General features: G+C 35.2%; 1 long non-coding RNA gene across 2 annotated transcripts in view; it reads left to right on the top strand.

The window, feature by feature from the left end:
• The first annotated feature begins 1,790 nt into the window (after window positions 1–1,790).
• LOC112505819 overlaps window positions 1,791–11,359 on the top strand; it is a 10,643-nt gene continuing 1,074 nt past the window's right edge. The window contains exons 1-3 of one of the 2 annotated variants that reach the window (XR_003068445.1): window positions 1,791–2,159; window positions 3,322–3,450; window positions 10,371–10,521. This is a non-coding gene — a long non-coding RNA (uncharacterized LOC112505819). Of the gene's footprint in view, window positions 2,160–3,321; window positions 3,451–10,307; window positions 10,522–11,359 lie in introns of both variants that reach the window. The other variant, XR_003068444.1, reaches the window with a different exon arrangement.

Below are 11,359 nucleotides of genomic sequence, written 5' to 3'. Positions count from 1 at the left end.
ATAGAAGATAGTAAGTTGAAATAGTGTCTACATCGAACTCAAATAAAGAATACTGATCAACCAACAAGAAAAAGACATGCAAAAAGTTGGAGTCACGTGGAAAGAAGCCCCTGAATCCAACATCCATTGCTCCTAGAACTCCCGGTTGATGCGGTTAGAACATCATTAAAATCATTCACGACAATGGATGAAGATGATCATTCCTTATCAGTCTTGCCATTGAAACATGGAAATTCTCTAATCCAATGTCCAGACTGATGATAATAGTGCCAATTGCCACTCTTCTTAAACTTCCCTCTAAATTCTACTTTGCATGGCTTTGAACGACCTCTTGATTTATCTCTCTTTCGATCTTCATTGCATCCTACAAATAATCCATGACTGTTGCTTCCATCATCTTTGCTAGCATTCAAGCCTCACGTTTGATCCCTTGGATTCTCACTTAAGAGGTTCCTTTTCACATATGCTAGAGTGATAATATCTCTACATAAATTAACGAATTAACAAAACTTGTATACGTTTCAGGGAGGGAGCATAGTGGGATCATTGCCATTTGTTCCTCATCTATCTTCAAGTCCACTGATTTCATCTTCAAATTAGATCATCAAGAACGTTGAGATGAAACGTGATTGGTGTACATTCCTTCATCTTGTAGGTGAAGAAGGTTCTGAGTAGGATGAGACGACTTGTGAGAGACTTTGTAAGGTAGAGCTATTTCTAGCTTGTTCCAAATACCTCATGCGGTTGTCTCTGAACTTATCTCCAAAATCACCTTCTCATCCATTGTTAGTTGCAATGTTGTGAGAGTCCATTCTTCCATCTCTTCCAACTCTTTCATCGATATGTCAGGGGTGAGTTTGTCTAATTCATAGAAAACATGAGGTACCGCTTTCATCTTCCACTGCCACTTTCTAAAGTCCCCATCCCCATTCCACCAATCTGAAAGTGTGGATCAAGAGGCAGAATATGACCCTTTAATATGGATAGAAGAAGTGTTTGATGAAAACTTGCCCGAGTTTTCGTCTTCTTTTGAAATAGTCATCATGTTGCTTCAATTAGTGCTCGAATATGTTCTCCAAACGTCAATAATCAAAACCCAAGCTCTGATACTATTTGTTGGAGTTTTGAACACCACAAAGGTCCCAAAAGCAACATAAAGTAATGAACTTTATTCAGTCTTATAGGGTGTTTGGGATTGCTTATTTGAAACAACTTATGCTTTTCTACAGAAACACTTATCAATTTATTATAAGTCAGAAGGGTTTAACTTCTTCAAAAACTCCTTATTACCGGTTTGGCACCGGTATAAGTTGTTTATCAAAACACTCAAAAGTGCTTATTACCGGCGCCACACCGGAATAAGTCAATAACTTATTTTTATAAGCAATCCCAAACACCCCCTTAATCAAGTATGTCATGCCAACCACCAACTAATGCCGGAAACAATGTAGGACTGAAATCACATCGAATAATCAACCAAAGAATTGCAAAACACATGCAAAGCATAGAAGATTTACGTTGTTCCACTTCCACTACCGCTATGGTGATGTATTTCTACAGGGAAAAAGAGAAACTTTAACTGATGAAGAACACCGAAACATCAAAGAGAAATTACAAACCGAAAAACTAAATTGTGTTTAATATATCTCAATATCTTCTCAAAGCTAGAGTTTCTAATCTCTCAATATTGTTCTCTATCTTATGGGAACTCAATGAGATATTTATACTAATCCATGAGTGAAATCCCAGTTAGATTATAATACTAAAAATGGTACCTGAAAACCCCAAAGTTCATGTTTATGAAATAACACTCTGTCCGTCCATGTGTGATCGTAAGAAACGGTCGTCTACGAACACGCACGGCCTCGCCAGTTCTGTTTTCACTTCCTGGTTTTTGTATCACAATTTTCAACGAACTCCATCACCCTCTTTCGTGATCCACGAACTTTACAATTATCCTCAAAAGCCACGTCCAAAGACCCCAACAAACAACAATAACATCACCGCCTCCGACTCCAAGCAACCGCCATTTCCATTACCGTCGTAGAAGAGGTCATTTGCGGTGGCCACCAGGGAACTGTTGTTGGGGATAGCGTCTTGGATTATCAAGAAAGTTTCCATATCATCTTGGTCTTGCCAAGCTTCTGGGTTACGTTAAGGTACTCCAATTCCCTTTCCCTTTCCTTTTCAGATTATGTGTTATACCAAAGAAGAGACTGGTCCATGTTATCTGTTTGCAGGTATCAATTAGGGTTCTTTTTCGTAACTCACATTGAAAAAGTTGGTTTTCTAAGGAAATTTGGTATCATATACAATGCATACGAACTTAATCAAACTATAATGTCACTATTGGTCAAGTTAACCTAAGCATTCTCAGATGTGTTGATGCTAAAGACAAGATGTTGAATCTCCCTCCCACCCTGCCCTAGGACACCGTGATTTACCTCTTCCTGATGGTCGTGAAACTGGTGCAATGGGGGTGCTCTGGAGGGTAGTGCAAGATTTTTGCTTATCCCTGAGAAACAGAACCATCCCAAGCCCCCTTCACCATTTTTGTTCAAAACCATCAAAACCTTACACCTCAAGATTTAAATAAAAACTGATTCCTCTCCTGAATAAAGAAAGAGAAACACAAATGGATGGAGAATAAGTTCAAAGATGTGCTTGGAAATTGTTCCTATGTAATTTCGTGCTATTAGAATTGACCATCAAAATAACACAAGGAACTATTTACAACCTGATTGGTTTAGTTTGGTGTTTGTATCCTCATGGTTTGGAAGTAGTTATTTTATTATCCCCCTAAGCATAATTTGTTTAAAATACCTTGATATTCTAATGCTTAAACGATTCATGTCATGCTTGACTGTTTTGCTGTAATTTGATAGTGAAATCATTTTCATAGTTCAACTTTCATATTACTCCTTGTACAATTTATTGCAATAACTTGTATACTTCTTTTGCGGACGGCCAGATCTTTGTCTTATTTAGATTATGCTTTGTCTTAGGTTTGCAGAAATACCAACCAGCACATATAAAGTGCAAAAAGTTTATTTGCAACTTGCGTAGTGTTACAGATTTACAGTTCTCTTGTTTGACTTTGTGTTTCTATCAAGATGCCATTGTGTTAGAATTTGGCATGGTTGTCTACTGTTAAATACCAAGAAAGTGGTTCATCATGCTTAGTAGCCCTTCAATATCCTAGTTTTACATTTGCTTGTAAAAGTTTCAAGCATTGACTTGCTATTGTTAGTATGCTAGAATTGGATTTCCGCCCCAAGGATTGTACTACTCGTACCATAATGTGGTATATTATCTCATCAGGGTTGACCTACCATGGAGAGCACAAATACAAGAAAAGCGTGCTTCACACCATTCTGACATGCTCAGGACATGGATGTTGAAGAGGGAGAGAGAGAGAGAGAGAGAGCCCAGCGTGAAACTGGTGTGAGGGTGAGCCAATCTCTAACATGTCGTACAATCACAAGTTTGCTTACACATTTATGCCAAAATGTTCCTATATTTATTTGACATATTCGTGATTTTGAGATATTTTATACCATGTTGATTTAGTTCCTAAATTGCCTATTAGATACAAGAATTTTAGCATTATTAAAACACAAATTCTCTTCCATAACATAATGCACGTTACATGTTAAGCATTTCTGTGTCTCTGCTCATTTAAACTCTATAGACTTTATAGAAATTTGCAGTTGAGATGGCCCATAATATAATTTACGTGAGAAACATAATCCAAAATCCATTGATGTTCTAAAGCACGACAATTGAACCCGAAAATGTGAGTCTAAGAAGGTTTAACTAGCCAATTCACATTTATAATAACACATACATGAGGTGACACCCTTTCAAAATTCTTCACTGTATCTGCGTTACGAAGAATATCATCCATGCAAATATGTAGTGTTTCCAGGACCATTCCGTTTTGAAGCAAAAACTTTAGAATATGCAACTCCATCTCGTCCATTGAACCTAAAATGCTTATAGTCTTCAATGAGTTTTGTAAGCAATCAAATGGCATAATCTGTGATTCCCAATAGTTGTCTTGAAAATCAAAAGCATTTGGGACAAAACCCTCCTGCGATAAAAAAAGAATATATTAGACTAGAGTTACTCTTAAGCAATTGGTGGTTAGCTTTTGAAATGAAAAAGTTGTAACTGTCTTGCCCAAGTAACACTTGCTCCAGCAAAATCTTTTCTGAGTTCCATGGTTCGGGTCTGTAGTGGTGGGCATCTTCATAACAAGCAACATATTCCGGGGAGCTCTTGCTTGATTATAACCACACTTAGTGTTAATTTTGTTGTGCTCTGAAGCTGAAGGAAATACTCCTTACTACTAGATTGTGTTGATGCTAGAAGCTGAAAATAACAATGAAAATGTGATATATTGGAGTAGGATAAATTTTGTTATCTAATCTCTTTTTCAAAGCAAGTTATTACCTGAAGGCACCAACTAGTTAGCTCTAAACATTGACGATGTCGTAGATCCTGTAGGAACGAGGACATGAAATTACCTTGCAACCTATCTGCAATTGGGTACTCAATGTTGATATACACATCTGTCAGCTTATCAGCTCCCCTTATGGAGGAACCTTCTAGGTAAGTTCCATAAAACTGAAAAGTCATAAGCTTGGTACTGTTATAGAGTTTGGGAACATCATCTGCATGCTTGTCATGCAGTTGCTTAGATATAAACACTCGATTTTGAATACTTTGTCGGTAACAAAAAACTTGTCCTCCAAAACACAATGGTCCATGTACAACTCAGACAACATAGGTGGTATAGAATGCAAGTGTTCGATTCTGCTGTCAAGCAAGTCAACTGTTGTTAAGATCAAAATCCGCAGGGACTCGAAAATTCCCAAACAAGATGCTTTGAACTGGCAGCCATGGAGCGTCAAAGTGGTCAGTACCTTGGATGGAGAAAGTTGACAAGGCAATGCATATAGGCTGACCATGTTGGTTTTGCTTACTTTCAGACCATTGCTTGTAACATAATTGAGTAGAAAACTTCGATCAAAGTGCAACTCGACTTCTTCAATGTTTCTTGTCAGGGCAAAACTGACCCAACCTTTAACCATAGGGACATCCCAACTCCCTTCGTAGTAGCTGATGCAAAGACTTAAACTATTCATCTTAGATCCACAGTGTAAGCGAAGTATCCGATCTACTAATCTGATAAACTTTGTTCTTGTAACTTCGGCACAGTAAGGATGGCACACCATAGGAAGACGACCATGGTGATACTCACCATATACGGGACAGATGTTATTTCTCATGATTTTTCTTTCCATCTCCACTTGGTCAAGATCTAGATCTGATACATGGTTCCCGTGGTGTTTGAAATGTTTTGAAACTGTCCTCATGGTTAACCAAGACTTTAAAGGCAAAAGGTTGAAAATCTGGAGTAGAATATCAATAGGTAACCGGCTTATATGATCAGGTCCCAGGTTCATGCTGTCTGAGACTTCTTTGACGTATTCTTATTTTGCGGAGTCTATCACGAGCACCTTTTTTCATATTCTTGGTGGAGTTCGTTTGTTGTTGACCTAGATCTGAGGATAGTAAATATCCTCTAGTTAGATAATTAGATTGACAGATTTTATTCATCTTGTATTGTTGGGACTTTGGAGTACATAGAAGGAAAGCATGTGTATGAACATTCCTTAGTTTCTTGGCAGCACCTGACTACCTTTTATCTATATCAACACTAAACTTGACATATTACTGCCCAGGCACTTCACACCCTGAATCAAAATATAAGATGAGTAACTGGTTCAATTTTCTTGGACACTGCATTCCCTGATGTTTTTGACAATTCTATGGCATGCCATTTTTGGTTATTCATTAGGTGGCATTAGGTGTAGGCTTCTATTTTTATTTTTAGTTTGCATATGATATCTAGAAGGATACAGTTGTTTGGAGCTTGACCAAATGGGTGTGCGAGTTTTCTTTTGTTGATGGCAAGGGATAACTTAAGGTCTTATAGGTGTTTTCTCGGCTTTCAGAGTTTTTCTTGTGTGTGAATACACACACGAAGTTACTTCCCATTAATTGACTGTTTTAGAGTGATTCTTATTAAATAAATGACCAGTCATGTTAAGTAAAAGCAATTACATAAGCATATGAAATAAATTAAGTTTATGGGTTTTATTTTTGTGATGGGAGACTTTAAGCTCATTGAAACAAATGAAGAGAATGAATATCTTGTAGACATGTGGGCACAAGTATGAGAAGAAGGCAGATGCTATAAACTTGCAAGTTTATGTTTACAAATACAAGAAAAGGGACACTTCTTTCTGAAATTGGATTTTCTTATTATCTATAAAACATTCACACACACACACACACACTTTGAATTTGTTTTGCATTTAGAATGACCTTTGTTGGAACTTGCTGATGATATAGGCAGATAAGGCACATATTTTGTTTCCTTAATTTTTTCTATTGAACTTTTGCAGTTCTTGGAAAACTTAGGCTACTGACAGTATTCTACCATAATTAGTGTTATTATCTTCTTCCCTCATTTAGTAGTTGTTAATTGCTTTTGAGAAATTAGTAATCAGTATATGACGACATGTATAGAACAAATAAGATGGTATAATTGTAGAAAAGCAGAACAGGGAGAATAATAAGAAACTAACAGACAATTGTCTGACTATCTTTGTTTGGACTTGTAACTTCTATATATAGGTAATATCCTCAAATGATATTAAGAGAAGTCTTTTAAGCCTGCATAATTATGAAACTTGATAACAAGAGCAGCAGATTCAAAATCAGCATAGAAGTGGGATGAACAGTATATCGATGATAACATAAATCCTCAAAAAATAGTATTAAAACATAATGTCAAGGAATATCATAACTTTTCTCATTTCTTTTATAATAATTATTAAAAAAAGTAGTTAATGCCTATTTCTTTTTCTAGAATTTTTATTTCCCCCCTCATTGTCTTCTTTCAAGGAAGCAGAGAAAGTTCTTCAACACACAACACTTGATAAGGTGGTTCTTTACTTAATTTTTCCCTCTCTATTAACAATGCTAGGTGGTTCTTTACTTAATTTTTCACTCTCTATTAACAATGCTAGTAGATTAAAATGGATCAGCATATGACTATCCTTAAGCGCTTGGGCTAGAAACCCACATGAAGCTAGTGATAATAGTTGAATACAATCACATCGCACAAGAACTGACATTAATTTTACGAATTTGTAGTTTTACCTGGCAGAAAAAATATAACAATTTGCAATATCTCAGATAACTTGTTGTGTCAAATCTAATTTTTTGTTCTTTAATTGCATTAGTAGCGCAACTATTTATTGATCTACAATTTGAATCAGGGAAAACTTATATCTGTAGAACAAATTATTTATCTAGGGCTTGAATTTGGGTAAACAAAATGTGGAACTGAGATTTCAATCTTCTTGATAAAAATCATATATTACATACCTTGAGATCTCAGAAATCAAATAGAAGAACAGCAATTGTTGCTTTGATATAGAAAGAGAATGGAGGAGTTGGTAGAGGCATGCGAATGTATGCGAAAGCGGCTAACATGACAAAATAGTAGGGTTGGAAGGAAAAGGGGTTGGCTGAAATGTAAATGCCCTTTTTTTACCCTTGAGTTATAAAAGATTATTGGGTGTCACGTGACTCCAACGTGTGTTTGTGACCGATGATCGCAAATCCATAGGAAACTCATTAAATCATGAATTTTGTTCCCTTGTTTTTATCTTGTTGTGAAGACTATTCGTATGTGAATCACTTCCCCCAGGTTTAGAAAGCTTCAATTGAAGTCATGATGTTTTATGAACCTTAATTGGAAACCGAGGATGAATTTTAGCTCATACTCACTTAATAATTGATGAATTTGCTGATCAAATGCAATTTCTTTTTAAATCTAACGTTTCCTTCCTAATTTTAGTCATCTAAAAGAATATTCCTAAAAAGTCCAGCAAAACACAATTTATCAATTTTTATCAAGTATGATTCAACTTGCAGCCGTTTGAGTATAGATAAAAAGTTGAAAAAACAATTCAAAAAGTGAAAGAAAAATCATTTGTGAGATGGAAAAAAAAATTAGTTTGGCTACTGCATTATAAACTTCATTGTACTCTGAATCAAGATGATATTTTTGTTCACCAAACCCACTTTTAGGCTAGAAAATTGAATGTTATAGCAATCTAGCTTTATTGAAATTTGGTTAAAGCAATATAAACTAAGTCAACTGCACTAAATTAGTAAAAGGGTAAATCAGTTACAATATTTATGTTCTTGCCTAAAAATGGTTTAAGACCATCTCCAATAGTTTGCACCACTTTCTGCACCAAAATGGTATAAAATTTAATGTTAACAATAATTCATCTCCAACCTATTTACCAATTTATGCCATTTTTAATACCAAATAGAATATTCCAGGTGTATTACTATTCCTAACTTAAATAGATGTTCATTAAATACCTAATAATTTATTAGTTGTTTACAAATTCGACCCATAATTTTTTTTACAATAACTTTATTAATTAAATAATATTTCCTCGTTTTGTAATATATATATATATATATATATGTCATTTATGTGTTCTATCTTATATATATTACTGTGTTTTAAATTATTTTTAAGTATTTTTTTGAATAAAATTGGAAACTTAAAAATGAAATTTATCATATATCATAAACTAATATAAATGTAATTTATGATTTAATATTAAGAAATACTATAGCCAAAACATCATTTACAATGAAATAAACTAAAATTACATTAATATCAAACTTGAAGGACGAATTTGTAATTGAAGGTGGTTCAACACCAAATTGGTGTAAAGGAATTGTACAACACCACATTTGGTTTTATACTATGCACCAATACCAAAATGGTTGAACATTTGGTGTTGGGTTGGAGTGAAAAATGGGATTTGGTGTTGGGTTGTAGATGCTGCCCTAAATGGGCAATATATGATAGGAGATGTTTTATAGTAAACATATAATTAATGTCTGGTACAATGGCCAAACAATACTCAGGTTTATGGTAGTGGGGTCAAGCAAGCATTCTTTCCTTAGGGAGGTCAAACAAATATCCTTTTCATTCTATGGCCATGGGCATATATTATGAAACGTGAAAAATCATTTCACACCTGTGTGTTGTCTATCTTTAGCTAAGAACTTTAAGAAGAAAGACTTATTAATGAAAAGTATTGCTAAATTGTGAAGAGATTGTCAACAGAAAAGACATAATTTAACCTGTGCAAAAACATAATAAATTTGAAGCTCTAGGTAATTAGGGATATTGATCTTTTTTTACACACCCCATAATAGACTAAAGCAGTTGGTTGAGTTATGTAGAAATGTCTTGCAAGAGAAATATCAATTGAAGCTTATAATATTTATATACGGCAAATGAAAGATAAATAAATGCACACACCCTCCTCACCTTTGGTGAGGTTTGAACCCCAGACCTCCTGTAATTCTGGGGCTCTATGTAGCTGTAGGCCAAAGGCTCTTTGGTAGCATCTCAATCAAGCTGGACTGAAACTGCAAAAGTGATATGCAACTTTGGCTATGTCGAGGATAGTAGGCATACTTATTGGATATTAGTCATAACAAACTATAGGTTATTGTTGAAGACGTACGTCAAACGATAGGATAAGGTGGTTGGATTGATGACTGGTGCTAGGAATGATAATATAAGGCCTTGTTGTTTAAAGATTTAACTTACCTCTGCTCTGATATTCCATATCATCAATCAGAATATAGGATGAGTAAACAATAAGATTTTCTTTAGCACAATGCATTTTGTGGCGTTATTCTTTACTCATCAATCAGAATATAGGATGAGTAAGTAATTAGATTTTCTTTAGATACCTTGATATTTTAATGCTTGAATGATTCATATCATGCTTGACTCTTTTTCTGTAGTTTGATTATGAGACCATTGTCAAACTTCAACTTTCATATTATTCCTTGTATGATTTAGTGCAATAATTTATATACCTCTTGCAGGGATGGCCAGATCCTTGTCTTGTTTAGATCATGCTTTGTCTTAGGTTTGCATGAATACCAACCAACACATATAAAGTGCAAAAAGTTTATTTTGAACCTGAGTACCAGAAAGAAGTATTACAATTATCTTGTTTGACATGTGTTTCTGTCAAGATGCCATTGTGTGAGAATTTGGCATGGTTGTCTGATGTCAAATACCAAGAAAGTAGTTCATGATTAGTAACTCTTGAAAATCTGGTATACATTTGCTTGTAAAAATTTCGTGTATTGACTTGCTATTGTTGGTATGCTAGAAGTGGATTCCCACCCCAAGGTGTATGCTAGTTGTACCATAATATGGTACTTTATCTTATCAGGGTTGAGCTACCATGGAGCACAAAAACAAGAAAAATGTGCTTCACATCATTCTCACGTACTCTGGCCATGGGTGTTGAAAGGGGAGAGAGAGCCCAACGCAAAACTGGTGTGAGAGTGACCAGTCTCTAACATCTCCTACAATACACACAAGTTAGTTTACTCATTTATGCTTATATGTTCTTATATCTATCTGACATATTCGTGATTTTAGGATATTTTTATACCATGATGATTTTTGTTCTTACGTTGCCAATGAGATACAAGAATTTTAGCATTATAAAAGCATAAGTTTCTCTTCTATAACAAAATGCACATAACATCTTTAGAATTGCTGTCTCTGTTCTTGATATAAACTCCATAGACTTTATAGAAACATGCAGCTGTAGAGAGGAATGATTCCCTCTTCTGAGAATCTAAGCGCACCTTTGTACTTCAGTAGGCGAGCTCTTTGATAGTGACTATTGTCGGGACAATGGAAAACCTATGACCCATACGTGGGTGGGCTTTTTTTTTTTCAGAGGAGAGGATTTTGTGATCCAGAAAATAAATACAATACAGAGATGGCCCATTATATAATAAATGTGAGAGACATAATTAGAAATTCATTGATGTTCTAAAGCACGACAATTGAACCAGAAAATGCGAGTCTAAGAAGGTTTATCGAACCAGTTCACCAGAATTTATTATAACAGACACATGAGGTGATGCCCTTTCGAAATTCATCACCGCATTTGCATTATGAAGAGGATCATCTATGTGAATATTTAGTGTTTCCAGGACCATCGCATTTTGAAGCAAAAACTTCAGAATATGTAACTCCATGGCTTGTCCAGTGAAACCTAAAATGCTTAGGGTGCGTTTGGTTTGCGGGAATGTTTTTGAGGGATTTGGATTCCCTTGAGGGATTTGGATTCCATGGGATTTGGATTGGATTGGATTTGAAATCCATTCCTCTGTTTGGTTTGTAGGATTTGGTTTCTAATACTTC

Source organism: Cynara cardunculus, assembly GCF_001531365.2.
Source record: "Cynara cardunculus var. scolymus isolate 2C chromosome LG 2, CcrdV1, whole genome shotgun sequence".
Taxonomy (NCBI): Eukaryota; Viridiplantae; Streptophyta; class Magnoliopsida; order Asterales; family Asteraceae; genus Cynara; species Cynara cardunculus.
This window is presented reverse-complemented; position numbering and strand designations above follow the sequence as displayed.